We start from the raw sequence: 15895 nt of genomic DNA, 5'->3' as shown, positions 1-15895 counted from the left end.
TCGACAAAGGACGAGCCGTTGATGTCGTCGAGATGGATTTCAGTAAGGCGTTTGACAAAGTCCCTCATGGTAGGTTGGTAGAGAAGATTAAAGCTCATGGGAGACGTGGCCAGGTATCTAGATGGGTACAGAACTGGCTTGCAAAGAGGAGTCAGAGAGTAGTAGTGGAAGGGTCCTTTTCTAGCTGGAGGTCTGTCACTAGTGGTGTGTCGCAGGGCTCAGTACTGGGACCTCTTCTCTTTGTAGTGTGTATAAATGATTTGGAAGAGGGAGGAGGTGGTGTGATCAGCAAATTTGCTGATGACACCAAGATGGCTGGATTGGCGGGCAGTGAGGAGTGGGATATTGACAGGCTGGTGTATTGGGCAGATACATGGAGTTTAATCCAGATGAATGTGAAGTGATGCATTTTGGCCTGAATAATGTAGGGGGGAGTTATATGATAAAGGGTAAGGCCGTAAGGAGTGTAGAATCGCAGCGAGGCCTGGGGGTGGAAGTGCACAAGTCTTTGAAGGTGGCAGTGCAAGTGGAGAGTGTGGTGAAGAAAGCCTATGGTATGTTAGCCTTTATAGGAAGGGGTATAGAATATAAGAGCTGGAGTCTAATGTTGCAGTTGTACGGAACGTTGGTTAGGCCGCATTTAGAGTAATGCGTCCAGTTCTGGTCGCCTTACTGCCAGAAGGACGTGGAGACTGTGGAGAGTCTCCACGTCAGAATACTCTGGAGTGAGTGCAGAGGAGGTTTACCAGGATGTTGCCTGGTATGGAAGGACTGGGGTATAAGGAAAGTTTGAATAAATTGGGGCTCTTTTCCCTTGAAAGACGCCAACTGAGGGGGGATCTCATAGAGGTATATAAGATTATGAAGGGTATAGATAGAGTAAAAAGTGGTAAGCTCATTTCCTATGATCGAGACACTTAGGACAAGGGGCCATTGAGGGGGGAGAGGTATAACACAGATAATAGAGGGAGGTTTTTCACACAGAGGGTAGTGGGGGTATGGAATGCTCTGCCAAGTAAGGTGGTGGAGGTAAACACGCTAGAGTCATTTTAGAGTAACTTAGGCAGGCACATGAGTGGGTTGGAGATGGGTGGATATAGGAGATTGTTTTAAATAAGGGTCATTAGCATTGGGGCGACCCTGGTAGGGTAAATGGATATGGTACAATAACATTTTTTTTTCTTTTCATTCACAGGTTTTAAGTCGGTCCGCCTTGAGTCCAACGAGGGGCAGACACGCGATGGGTCATACTGGGGCTGCTCTTGGTCGTTCGAGATTGGCCTAGTGCTTCATGTCGTTAGTGTGTGCCTAAACTGGACCAGATACTGGGCAAGACGGCAGATCAGTGACTATCACTGTTTGCTGTGCAGACACATGGATTTGGGGCGGTGTCTGTGGGAGTTTGCGCATTCTCCCCGTGCTTGCGTGGGTTTTCTCTGGGTGCTCCGGTTTCCTCCCACACCCTAAAGATGTGCTGTTAGGCTGATTGGCAGTAATCAATTGTCCCTAAATTAGTTTCCCTCAATGTGGATGGCCATAAAACATTAGACAAAGGTCATGGGTGGAGAGGGGGACTGGTGGTGTTGAGATGGCGGCGCGGGCTCGTTGGGCCGAAGGGCCTGTTTCCCGGGCTGATTTTGTTCTTTGTTCTTTATAAAAAAAAGAAAAAAGAAAAATCTCTATTGTCTTTCATTACAGTCAAATGTTGCGTTCACCCTGGTTTTGTCCACTCGGTTGAAAACACAGGAGGAAGTGGATAAAGTTATAAATAAATTATCAGTGCGATGGCCGGGAATCGAACCTGGGTCAACTGCTTGGGAAGTAGCTATACTCACCACTATACCACCATCGCTCAGGAAGATCAACATCCGTTATGTTAATCACTTATAATTACGGAACTACCTCCGTTGCTGATGTTACCGGACATCAGGTCTGTCCATCGGACAGTTTGTAAACTGAACTTGGCTTGTCTCGTTTTTCTGGACAGTTTGAAGCCACCTTTTTACTATTGTTTCTGACTGAGAATTCATTGATTAGTTTTCAGGCCCTTTTTTTTCATTTAAACAGATTTTCCACTGACAACAATTTCAAACTAGATTTTCCATTAGACACAGATGGATCATGAAAATATTTACGTGACCTCCCCCTCCCCTCCCCTCCCCTCCACGCCCCTCCCCTCGCCAGTTCTCAGCCAGACACTGACTGGTTACAAGTTTATTTTACTTTTTACAGAAAATGAATCCCTGGCCCATGATCTGCTTTTCTCCTGTTCTCAGGCACATTCACTTTCAACAAGGGCGCAATAACTGGTTTGAAGAGTCAGAGTCAGACTGCAGTCACCTCGTTTCTCTGTCCATCCCTTTATCTCAGAGTCACCTTCCACCAAATCCTGCAGCCTGATTTGGCCAAGTTGAGCGAATGGGTCAATGACCCAAGTTAGGTTGAGGGAGCTGGGACTCTTTTCCCTGGAGAGACGAAGGTTGAGAGGCGACCTGATCGAAGTTTATAAAGTGTTGAGTGGAATGGATAGGGTGGATTCTCGGAGGCTATTTCCCCGGGTTGAAATGGTCGCTACAAGAGGACACAGATTGAAGGTGCGGGGAGGCAAGTACAGAAGTGATGTTAGGGGTAAGTTTTTCACTCAGAGGGTGGTGAGTGAATGGAATCGGCTGCCGTCAGTGGTGGTGGAGGCGAACTCGCTGGGGTCTTTTAAAAGACTTCTGGATGTGTGTATGGAATTTAATGGGATTGGGGGTTATAGATAGGTCTATTGATTGGTAGGTGTTGATGTGATCGGCGCAACTTGCGGGCCGAAGGGCCTGTTTGTGCTGTAGTGTTCTATGTTCTATGTTCTATGATTGGCAGATGCAGTATATTTCGAATAAATGTGAAGTGATCCAATTTGTTAGCAAACACGGGAAGACAGATTATGTTCTGTTTGGTCATAAATTAGGAGACGAGAATGTGCAACCAGAACAGAGTGTCCTCATGCACCAGTCACTGAAGGGAAACATGCCGCTGTAGCAGGCAGTAAAAAATGCAAATGGCATGGTGGCCTTCATAGCGAGAGGCTTCGAGTACAGGAGCAGGGATGTCTTGATGCAATTATGCAGGGTCTTGGTGAGGCCACAGCTGCAGTTTTGTCTTCATATCTGAGGAAGGATGATCTTTGGACTGTGGGTGAAAACCCATGCAAACACTGGGAGAACATGAAAACTCCACACAGGCAGTGACCCAAGCCCCGAATCGAATCCAGGTGCCAGGATCTGTGAAGCAGCAATGCTAACTATTGTGTTACCGTGCCGAGTCAAACTTGTCCAACTGTGTTTGGTGTCTGTGAGATCTCCGAGTCTCTCTCGTGTAAAATAAAACGATTTTCCAATCACAAAGTTCCCACTAATCCCCCTGCTGAGCCCCAAAGTTAGATTTCAAGGCACTGTTTCATTAAATTCAAGATTTGAGTTGAAAGTTAGAGAACATGTCAGCTATCCCGTGTCTGCATATCTTACCTCCAATCCTCACTTTATGTCACTGAATCCGCTATTAGTAATTAATGCAAGATAAAATATAGAAATGAAGCATATCTTCTCTGATTTGATGCATTAAAGAGCGCTGTAAAGTGGTACAGTAATTCGCACTGCTGCCCATGTTTGATTCGGGCCTTGGGTGACTGCATGGAGTTTGTACGTCCTCCTCGTGTCTGCGTGGGTTTCCTCTGGGTGCTCCAGTTTCCTCCCTCACTCCAAAGACTGGCTAGGTGCTTTGGCCATGCTAAATTGGTCCTTAGGTTCCCAGGATGTGGAGGTTCGGGGGATTAGCCATGGTAAAATTGCGCGAAATATGTTCTTTCAGACTCCTTGGGCTGACTGGTTTCCTTCTGCAATGCAGGGATTCTCTGCATACACAGTGTCTCCATTTATGAAATCAAGAATCCCGTCCGTTTTCCTAACAACTCTTTTAAAATTTCCCCTCACCTTCAACTATCTCTCTGAACCTCAGCTCCCTCTGAGCCTGCACACTGCATAGAACGGGACCATTCTGTTTCTATTGCCTCTCCCCATCTTTGCTGTCAAAATGCAGCACTGTTCCTGAGTGTGGGATTAATAATGTGTCTCTGCTCCAATATCAGTGAGAGCTAAGGCTGCAGCTTCTGTTTCTCCAGGAGAATCGTTCTGGATAAAGCCGGAATTTATAAGGATTTTTATGACTGAGGCATTATCTGGCCGTCTGTGTCTCACTGTCCTCACTCACTCTGTCTCTGTCTATCCCTCTACCCTCACTGATCCACTCTATATGAAAGCAGGATGTTGTTTAGTGACTGAGTGCACACAATCTGTATCTTCAACTCATTCAATAGAATTCAGCTTGTGAACAATATCATTATTTCAACCAGCTCTGGGTTAACCCAGGCACAGCTCTGATTGGCTGCAACCCCCTGAATCTGTGAAAGAAACTGCGAGAATCTCCGGCCTCAGAGGCTTTAACAGTTACTGAGATGGGAAACTACAACTACTCCCCGAGATTCCAGAGCACAGAGAGAGAGGAGAGGAAAACCTCTCTTGGGAGCTGTCAATTTGAGACACAGTTTGACCTGACAATGTGCAGATGTGAAGCTGTTCCTTCCATTCCCAATCCGTTATTGCCAGGAACACCTAACGCCCAGTAATGACCAGCTTGTAGCAATGTGTTTGAATGAACACGATGACATCTCATCTCAGCAGCATTTTGAAATTCTCATCCATTCAATGTATTCTGATGAAATGTATTTCTTATGCTCTGTGTGTCATTACATAAGAATCTTCCTCTGACATCAGACCTTGTTTTGTCCTTGTGATCCTGATGCTGATTTTTTCCTTCTGCTCACGTTATTATGTTCTTATGTTCTTATATTATATTTCTTATGTTCTTATGATTTTGCTCATGGAACCATCGAAAGAACCGAAGTGACAGTCCCGAAGGAAGCCATTCGGCCCATCTTGTCCATACCAACCCGAGGATACCCAGGTGTCCTTTCCAAACTCAGCTGCCTGGATCCTCATAACCCCACATATTTACCGTGCTAATCCCCCTGACACTGAGGGACTATGTCGCATGGCCAATCCCGCTAATACGGCGCTAATTTTCATGGCTGAGCTGCCGAATCTGGAAAGACAAAATCTGCCATTCGGGCCGCAAATGAAGCTGGAGTCTGCTTTGGATCTTCTGAAACCACATGTTTACCTGGTGGCAAACTCCTGTCCAAAACTGGGGTCCTGATTTGAACCTCAAAACACTGAGCGAATCATCAGTTCCCCGGCAATAAGGAGACAGAACAAACACACCACCGACGAGGATGGGATTCGAACCCATGCGTGCAGAGCACAATGGATTAGCAGTCCATCGCCTTAACCACTCGGCCACCTCGTCATGCGACAATAGCTCCCCAAACCACCTCTTGTGCTTTAACATCCGTAACAAAGAACACATTTCTCCCGCAGGATAACGCTGCTTTTCTGCTTTCTTTTGATTCGCTGTTACTTTTCCGTTTTATGTAAATCCAGAGAAAGTAAAGAGAGAGACAGTTCACCTCTCTGCTCCCGGTTTGGTTTTGAATTCACCGAACATGACCCTGATGTAAAACAGAGCAAGTGCGGTGAGTTTGTGGAGCAACAGGAGAGAGTCTGACCTCCCAGTAGAGGGCTGTGTGTCCCAATCACGGAGCTTTTCTGTGTCGGTCTTTGGATTTTGGTTGTTTGCGATTGTTCCTGAAATGACAAATTCCAAAACTGGGATAGAAATGAAATTTTAGGGATGATGCGATTCTCATGCTCAGTTATTTTTTTATAAACTTATTTATTTGAACAATGTGTGAGGGATATGATTTGTCCATTGTCGGTAAAGTTAGAGGAAGGTTCACAGTCCCAGTTGTTTCTGGGAGTCATCAATGGGGAGAGCTGATTGGCTGTGATTTAACCAGAGGATTCACACCTCAGGAGAGGAGCAAGACTGAGAAGGCGGAGCCTTCATGATCAATCTCAACTGAACCGGGAATTGATCCCGCGCTGTTGGCTGAATGAACTGTCCAGCAAATGGAAACAAATGCTCTGGGCTACTCATTAATGAAAACTGTGACCATCACTGTTTCTATTTGATGGAGTGAGTAGGTGATAGCAGAGGATGGTTTCCGATCCATCGACCTCTGGGTTATGGGCCCAGCACACTTCCGCTGCGCCACTCTGCTCCCGAAGTCAACCCCTCCCTGCTTATTACTGCTGCCCGCGAGCCAGGAATCTATTCACTGTCCCTTTTTGTTACAAACAAAACCCTGGGAAGCTCACCCTGGCTGGATAATAACATGTAACATCACCCCGAATGTAACAGACAGAGTAAAACTCACAGAAAACCAGTAAAAGACTATTAGGACACATTCACAATGAGAGGCAGAAAGTATTCGAACAAATCAGCAAGATACTGAGATGGAAAAACTGATTGAGTATGAAAAGGGATTTTCTGTTCGACAAAGATAGGCCCTGTTTTGAAATGTATGTTCTGTTGTGTAACTGTGCTCTCTGCTGTGTAACTGTTCTCTCTGTTTGGAACTGTGACTCTCCCGTTGACAGATCTTCACTGTGGTTCTGACAAATTCTTCCCTGTTGTGTAAATGTGTTCCCCGTTTGTAAATGTCATCTGTCTTGAGCAGAAGTTTTTTTTTGTGTGAAATGTTCTCTGCTGTTCTGTGAAAGTATTTTTCAGTGGAAAAGAATCAATGGAAATTTGAAGGCCGCCATTTCTGAGGCTTGCTTTCAATTCCAGCATTTTTTTGGGCCGAATGGCCTCCTCCTGTTTCTGTTTTCTATCCATGGGCCTATGTGTTAAATCGGTGAATTTGAATTTCACCAGCTGCCGTGGTGGGATTTACTCCGTGTCGCCAAAGATCAGCGCGGGCCTCTGGATTACCAGCCCAGTGACATCACCTTTCATCCCTGTAAACAAAAACAGTTCATTCAGCTCAGCATTAAACCTCTTCCTGAGGAGATTAGAATTCCTGCCACAGAATTTCAATTAGCCGATTGATACAAAGCATTTTGTTCTAGTTTGGAATGTTAATAATTTATCCGGATGAAACATACATTGTGGAATATCTGATCTAAAAACACTAAGACGAGTGAGAATTAAATGAATAAAGTTACAAGGAATTTAATTCTGAAAAAGCTGTTTGGAACTAACGGTGGATATCAGTTAAGAGGCGAGAGCTCAGTTTTCAGGAGATTCCACCAGATTTCAGTAGACATTTATAAATTTATAAGAGACCGGACTCGAACCTAATTTGGATGTAGAATATGGAATGGTGCTGGACTATTCACCCCTCAAACCTGTGGAACTCTGAGTCTTACCTTCACCTTGGTCCGTGAACCTCAAAATAAGTGATCAGTTCACCCTCAATCAGTCAATGCGGAGACAGAGTTTGAAATGGAATAACAAGAAAGATGGAACTCTAATCGATTTGTGCAGAGGTTTTACACTTTCTTACCGGTGGTCAGGATGGCCGAGCGGTCTAAGGCACTGCGTTAAGGCCGGAGTCTCCTCTGGAGGCGTGGGTTCAAATCCCACTCCTGACATTGATTATATTTTCCTTCGCGCGGCTCCATCCAAACGCAAGAAATCTCTCACCTGGCACCACAAGGGCAGCAGATGCAGAGAAACAACGACCATCTCTAAGTTCCACTCCGAGACACACATCATCCTGAGTTGGAAACATATTCCCATTCCGGTGGTTCACAATCCTGGAAATTCCTCCCGAACGGCAGTGTGTGTGTGCACAGACACCACATGAACTGCACTGGCTCCAGAATGAATTCATCGCCAATTACTCAAAGATAATTAATTTGGAGAATACATACTTCCCGGGTCAGTGACACACATTTTCCGGATGAATGAATTATTTAAAAAAATCTCGCGCCACAGAAGGGACACGCCTGCCTTCAGAGCAGAAAACTGTGTGTATGAATCACACCCTGAACACAGCTACTTTTATATCAGATTTGTGTCTGAAAACAGTAAATGGAACCAACTCGCGATAAACCGCTCAATGTTTAACGGAAGAGTTTCACTGAGTGATGTGTGTGATTCCCTCTGATGTTTTTTTCAATATCGGGGGAAAGGGGGATTTGGAATCGGTGCAGTCGTAGCCCACGGTCGGATCCAATTATGTTTCATTTCATGAATCTATCCGGGATCCCATAGCATCTGTGGAGGGAGAAACAGTCGTTCCAGTATAAGGTCTGCATCTGAAATGTGAACTATCTCTATTTTCACCGATCCTTTCCAGAACTGGTCGTAAATCTGTTTTCACAAACACTACCAGATCTGGAACGTATTTCCAGCATTCCGCTATACCAAAGTTAGCAATGTCAGGCTCTGTGGCTAATTTGGTTAAAGTGCCTGTGTATCGGCAGGCATATCCTTGTTTCCAATCAGTGTGCACGGACACTGTTAATATCACTTATTTCACAAATACACAATATCCGGAACGACTTTCCAGCATTCGACCTTACAGAAAGTCTGTGTGGTTTAGTTGTTGAAATCGCCTTTCTGGTAAACAGGTGATGTGGGGTTTGAATCTCAGTCCAGCCCGGATTCCTTTCACGTGATCTTTGCAATTTTGCAAGTCACAATGTCCCTTCCTTGTTAGTCAATATGGATATGGTGCAATAATAATGTTTTTTCTCTTTTCATTCACAGGTTTTAAGTTGGTCCGTCTCGTGTCCAACGAGGGGCATACACATGATGGGTCGTACTGGGGCTGCTCTTGGTTGTTCGAGATTGGCCGAGTGCTTCATGTCGTTAGTGTGTGCCTAAACTAGACCAGATACTGGACAAAACGACAGCCCAGTGACTATCGCTGATTGCTGTGCAGACACATGGATTTGGGCCGGTGTCGGTGGGGGTTTGCGCATTCTCCCCGTGCTTGCGTGGGTTTCCTCCGGGTGCTCCAGTTTCCTCCCACACCCTAAAGATGTGCTGTTAGGCTGATTGGCAGGGATAAATTGCCCCTAAATCAGATTCCCTCAATCTGGATGGCCATAAAACATTAGACAGGGGTCGTGGGTGGAGAGGGGGACTGGTGGTGTTGAGATGGCGGCGCGGGCTCGTTGGGCCGAAGGGCCTGTTTCCCGGGCAAATTTTGTTCTTTGTTCTTTGCTCCGGTTTCCTCCCACAGTCCAAAGATGAGCAGGTTCAGTGGATTGGCCATGCTAGATTGCCGCTTGGTCCCCAAGGGGATGTATAGGTAGATCAGCGGGGTGGATGCTTGGCGCTGCCGAGATACGTCCTATGTGCGATTCGGTACTCGGCACAGACTCGATGGACTGAATGGTCTCCTTCAGCACATTGGTGATTGAATTTTTCTAAGGCCTCTTGACTGTGTTCGAAATTGCCTGAGAAAATATTGGAAAGCTGAGCTCGTGGAACTTACAGCATTGGGTTTATTGCAGATGTTTTTTTTATACACTGCAAGATGATGAAAATACCTGGATCATGTCAATAAACAGGAGAGACATTTGTGGGGAGACCCAAAATATGTTTTTGTTTTCATCTGTGAAAGGAAAAACACAATAGACTTGCAAGAAATGAATAATAGGACTGGCGCTGTTACAAATATTAGTGGGGAAGAAACAAGATTCTTGCTGGGATTAAAATCTATTAAGCAGGATCTCCTGCTTAATAGACAGGCACTTTAACCAACTCAGCCATAGAGCTTGTTACTGCTCTGTGTGGGTACAGCGGAATGTTGGAAATACGTTCCAGATCCGGTGGGATTTGTGAACATATCTTTCCATATAGAGATAGCTCACTTTTCAAATGCAGATTGTTCACGGGAACGACCGTTTCTATCTCCACAGATGCTATGGGATCTAAGATAGAGTACGATATACAAAATAATGGTTGGAATGCGAATCTTTACAGGTAATCAAGTGTTAAAGGTACAGACAACGTGAGGGGAGAGAGCGTTAAGCACAGGTAAAAGAGATGTGTATTGTCTCCAGACAGGACAGTTAGTGAGATTTTGCAAGTCCAGGTAAGTAATGGGGGTTACAGATAGTGTGACATGAACCCAAAATCCAGGTTGAGGCCGTCCTCAGATGTGTGGAATTTGGTTATCAGTCTCTACTCAGCGACTCTTGCCGTGTGTCAAGAAGGCCGCCTTGGAGAATGTTTACCTGGAGATCAGAGGCCGAATGCCCGTGATCGCTGAAGTGTTCCCCAGCAGGAAGAGAACACAGTTGTCTGATGATTGTCAAGTGGTGTTCATTCATCCGTTGTCGTAGCGTCTGCCTTGTCTCCCCAATGAACCACGGCTTGGGATATCCTTTCCTGCAGCGTATCAGGTAGACAACGTTGGCCGAGTTGCAAGAGTATGTACCGTGTACCTGGTGGATGATGTTCTCACGTGAGATGATGACATCCATGTCGATGGTCCGGCATGTCTTCCAGAGGTTGCTGTGGCAGGGTTGTGTGGTGTCGTGGTCACTGTTCTCCTGAAGGCTGGGTAGTCGCTGTGGACAATGGTCTGTTTGAGGTTGTGCGGTTGTTTAAAGGAAAGAAGTTGGGGTGTGGGGATGGCCTTGCCGTGATTTCGTCTTCATCAATGATATATTGAAGGTTGTGGAGATGTTGTAGCTTCTCCGCTCCGAGAAAGTACTGGACGACGAAGGATACTCCGTCGGCCATTTCCCATGTTTATCTTCTGAGGAGATTAGACCATGCAGACGCTACGACAACTGATGAATGAACACCGTTCGACAATCACCAGGCAAGAGTGTTACCCTCCTGCTGGGGAACACTTCAGCAGTCACGGGCATTTGACCTCTGATCTCCAGGTAAGCATTCTCCAAGGCGGCCTTCATGACATACAACAATACAGAGTCGCTGAGCAGAGACTGATAGCCAAGTTCTGCACAAAGGAGAACGGCCTCAACCGGCATCTTGGGTTCATGGCACACTATCTACGACCGCCACGAATTGCCTGGGCTTGCAAAATCTCACGAACTGTCCTGGCTGGAGACAATACACATCTCTTTAACCTGTGCTTAACGCTCTCTCCACTCACATTGTCTGTACCGTTAAGACTTGATTAGCCCTAAAGACTCACATTCCAATCATTATTTTGTAAATTGAGTTTGTGTCTTTATATGTCCCTGTTTGTGAACTGAAATCCCACTCACCTAATGAAGGAGCAGCGCTCCAAAAGCGAGTGGTTTGTACTATCAAAAAAACTGTTGGACTTTAACCTGGTGTTGTAAGTTTTTTTTTTCCTGTCCTAGATGCCATAGCATCTATGGAGAGAGAAACGGTCGTCTCTTGAAAGGTCTGTACGAAAACAACTTTCTCCATTTTCACAGATACAGTCACAAATACCACCGGACCTGGAACGTATTTCTAGCATTCGGCTGCACATAGGCCTAGTGGTAGCAGGCTCTGTGGCTTAGTTGGTTAAAGCACCTGTCTAGTAAACCAGAGTTCCTCGGTTCAAATCCCAGCAGAGCCTTGTTTATTTCCCATTGATTTTTGTAACAGCGCCACTCCAACTATCCATTGTTTGGAAGTCAGTTTTGTCTTTCCCTTCACAGTGGGTGATCCACAGCGATGAAAAAATATTCTGCACTCCCCACAAATGATTCATTGAAATGACCCAGATATTTTCATCATCTTGCTGTAAAAAACAACTGCAATAAACCCAATGCTGTAAGTTCCACAAGCTCAGCTTTCCAATATTTTCTCAGGGAATTTCGAACACAGTCAAATGGCCTTAGAACCACACAATCCCCAGACTGCTGAAGGAGACCTTCTGCCCATCGAGTTCGTACCGATTCTGACACAGAATCGCACATAGGACCGATCTCCGCAGTATTTACCCCAGTCCAACACCGACATCTCCACATCTAGGATAGATAAATGAAAGAAAAATAATTGAAACCCACAGTGGACCATCGAGACAGCACCGATTTTCCTGTAAACCTTTCAAATCCGCCTTTCCCCGACACCCGCCCACCAGGGTCTCAGGGGAACTGCTCCTGACGAATTATCAAAAGCGAGAACATCAGAGGGAATCACCCACATCATTCAGTGAAGCTCTTCCACTAAAAGTTGAACGGTTTATCGTAAGCTTGTCCCACTTACTGTTTTCAGACTCACATCTGGTATAAAAGTAGCCGTGTTCGGGGTGTGATTCACACACACACACAGACACACACACACACACACACACACGCACAGACACACACACACACACACAGACACACACACACAGACACACACACACACACACAGACACACACACAGACACACACAAACACACAGAAACACACATATCTTTCTGCTCTGAAGGCAGATTGCTCCTCCTGTGGGACGAGGTGATTTTTTTTTGAACGCTTCATTCATACGGGGTGTGTGTGTGTCTGGCCCGGGAATCATTTATTGTTCAAATTAATTCTCTTTGAGAAATGGGAGTTGAATTCATCCTGGAGCCACTCCGGTCCATGTGTTGGACGTGCACATAAACTATTTTCCGGGAGTGAGTTCCAGGATTGTGAGCGAGCCATGGGCACGGCGGTATGTTTCCAAGTCAGGATGATGTGTGTCTCGGAGTGGAACTTACAGGTGGCCGTTGTTCTGTCTGCTGCACTTGTGCTGAGAGATTTCTTAGGTTTGGATGGTGCCTCACGAAGGATTAAAAAAAGCGTTAGAGTTTGGATTTGAATCCATTCCTTTAGAGCAGACTACGGTCTGAACACAGCGCCTTAGGCCGCTCGGCCGTCCTGACTACCTTAGCTAAAGTGGAAAATCTCTGCACAATCGATTTGAATTCCATCTTTGTTGTTATTACATTTTCAATCGATGTGTTTTTTTTTTCATTTTTGAACCCCAGCCAGAGGCCTGTATCTGAGTCCCATCCTTCCCCAAGCCGCCGGGGGGGTGAGGAGCTTCTCATTGCTGCATTGCTCTGTTTGCTCAAATCAACAAAGACCCAATTCCCGCCCTACCTGTTCCTTACAGGAAGGTGTTGAGAGTGTCAGATCTGAGCAATGTGAAGTATCCAATTGGAGAGTTACATCCCGGCGACAGGAATATCTCTCCACAGCTGCTTTCGGAGCTGCTGAATATTTCCAGCATTTCCTCTTTCTGATTTTGTGTCTTCATTACAGGAGTTCATTTACTGACAACACAAAACTTGTCTCTCGGGCCCAGCTCCAGACACAGCTTTTCTGTGACCTTCAGACAGACAGTGTCACTTTTCACTTTCCTACACACATGCTTTAAAATCAGCTGTTTCACACTCAGCAGCCTGTGGCATTGCCTTCAAACCTCACCCCACCCTCCACCCGCACACCAAGGTCTCAGGGATCCCACTGCTTCTAGGATCTCGAAAAAAGCAATGGGATCACAGTGTTTGTGAGGGAATGTGAAAGGTTAGTCCACACTCAGAAACAGACGGATTACGTGAGAACCTCTCTCCATCTCTCTCTCTCTCTCTCTCTCTCTATCTCTCTCTCTCTCTCTCTCACACACACACACACACACACACACACACACACACACACACACACACACACAAACCACAATCGCCACGGCAAATGGTCAAATTTGACTTCGATAAAACAAAATCTGGAATTAAAAGTCTGACGACAATGAATCGATTGTCATAAACCAATACAACCGGTTCACTAATGTCCTTTAAGAAACGATTTTTTGCCTGGCCTGGACCTACATGGGGCCCCGACACACAGCAACTTTGGTGACTCTAAGCTGCCCTCTGAGGTGACCTATCAAGCCGCTCAGTCAAACGCCAGTTTGAGATGGGCAATAATTGCGGGCCCAGCCAGCGACACCCACATCGCAGGAATGAATAAACAAATTAAATGGGTGATTCAGAATGAGGGGGTACACAATTTCGTTGCTGTACCAAAGGTTGAGAGATACAGAATTAATTTAGAAACGATATTTCAGTTCCGGAAGCTGGCAGTCAGAACAAATCACTTGTACAGACACAGTTTAGCTTTAGAATCAGAAAGACACCAATCCCCATAAAGCAACAGATAATGGAAAACAGTCTGCAGAGAGACTGATGCAGCAGAGAAAACATTCCTTCTGGTGATATCAGAGCTTGCCATGGCTCCTGCTCTGTCCAAGATCGCAAAAGAAAACTACAAAGTGTCGTGAAAGAAGCCAGTCCATCACACAAACCAGCCTCCCATCCATTGACACTTCCCGCTGCCTTGGAGAAGCAGCCAGTTTAATCAGGCAGTGAAACACACTGGACACAATCTCTTCCATCGGCTTCCGTCAAAATAAAAGTTACAAAAATTTTGAGGAAAGCGCTAACCAACTAAAGAACAGCTTCTTCCCTGGTGCTAACAAAATTCAGACTGGATTTACCTCGTAATAATTTGGTCTTTCTCTACAGGTTGCTTTACCTGTAACATTAGATTGTGCGCTCTCTCCTTTCCTTATCTATGTATGGTATTTCTGCCTGTGTAATATGCAAGAAACATTAGTTTTCACTGTACACGAATACGTGGTGTAATAATAAGTCAAATCAAAGAACGTGAAACAGATATAAAGGTAAAATTGCCGGAGTCACAACTGACCAGAAGTTGCTTTCCCCCTCAATGGGGAGAGATTATTGGTGGTGGTTTAGCCTCAGGATCACCACACCTCAGATGACAGACAATGCTGTTCCACCTGAACTGCCACTTTTAAAGATCTGTGGACCTGTGCGCCCAGATCCCTCAGTGTGCCTATGCTAATGATTGTTCTGCCATTTATTTTACAGCTCCCACCTAAGTTGGAGCTACAAAATGCATCAGCTCGCTTTTGGACGGATTAAGTTCCATCTGTCATTTCTCTGCCCATTTTTCCAGCCGATCGATATTCTGCTGTATTCTCTGACAATCTTCATCACTATCCGTAACTCCGTCAATCTCAGTATTATCCACAAACTTCCCCGCGGGACACCACTAGTTATTGAACTCCACATTGTGGTTTACTAAGCGAGCTGTCCTTTGAGGAGGAATAGAAGCTGGAGTCAGCCATTCTGCCCTAACGGGGCAGAATTATGATAATGACCGATCGTTCAGCTCAGGAACCTGGCGCCACTCGCAGCCAATGACTTTAGCTTCCTTTATCCTCAAGCGATTTCAATAATTAATTATTGGAATCATACAATGTTTTGGCTTGAACTGCTTCCTGTGGTACAGAATTCCGTTGACCAATCGTTCTCTGGGTGAAGACATCTCGCAACACCTCAGTGGTTTAAGGTATACCCTGTGTCCGTAGGCTGTAGCCCTTGTCTGGACTTCACTACCATCAGAAATATTCTTCCGACAGCACCTCGCTAGTCCTGTGAGAACTTGAGAGTTTTCCATGATATCCTGCTCATGTTTCAAAACTCCAGCAAATATAATCCCAACTGTTGGAATTACTCTTCATCCAGAGATCTCTGGGGTCATACTTGTTCTACTCCTTCCATGTCAAACTATCCTTCGTCTAGTCAGGAGACCACAAGTTCACACAATATTCCAGGTGTTGTGCCACGAAGGTCCTGTAAAATTGCAGCATGACATCATTGCTCTGGCACTCTAAACATCTCACTACGAAGGAAAATAAAGCATTTACTTTCTTCACCGCCTGCTGCAGCTGCATGCTTACTTTCAGCCACTTGTGTGAAAGGACACATTGTTGGACATTTTCTCTTATCCTGTTGTCATTCAGATAACACTCTGACTTCCAGTTTTTGCTGCAAAGTGGATAATCTCACATCCATCCACATTACACTGTATCTGCCCTTCACTTACTCACTCACATAACTTGTCCAAAACACAGTGAGACATCTCTGCAAACCACTTACATCTCATTG

General features: G+C 45.4%; 1 protein-coding gene and 3 non-coding genes across 4 annotated transcripts in view; 2 read left to right on the top strand and 2 right to left on the bottom strand.

Annotated features, from left to right (window-relative positions):
• The window catches only part of LOC145335838 (putative G-protein coupled receptor 139), a 56574-nt gene that overhangs the window by 14481 nt on the left and 26198 nt on the right, over nucleotides 1–15895 (top strand). The gene's annotated exons all lie outside the window — the stretch shown is intronic.
• trnag-ccc (transfer RNA glycine (anticodon CCC)) lies at nucleotides 1781–1852 on the bottom strand. The gene has a single exon. It is a non-coding gene; the product is annotated as a tRNA-Gly (tRNA).
• On the bottom strand, nucleotides 5325–5406 carry trnas-gcu (transfer RNA serine (anticodon GCU)). The gene has a single exon. It is a non-coding gene; the product is annotated as a tRNA-Ser (tRNA).
• Nucleotides 7516–7598, top strand: trnal-aag (transfer RNA leucine (anticodon AAG)). The gene has a single exon. It is a non-coding gene; the product is annotated as a tRNA-Leu (tRNA).

This window comes from Carcharhinus amblyrhynchos, unplaced genomic scaffold, assembly GCF_965287045.1.
Source record: "Carcharhinus amblyrhynchos unplaced genomic scaffold, sCarAmb.v2.hapA scaffold_42, whole genome shotgun sequence".
Classification (NCBI taxonomy): Eukaryota; Metazoa; Chordata; class Chondrichthyes; order Carcharhiniformes; family Carcharhinidae; genus Carcharhinus; species Carcharhinus amblyrhynchos.
Note: the sequence above shows the minus strand (reverse complement) of the source record. Positions and strands in the feature narration are given on the sequence as shown.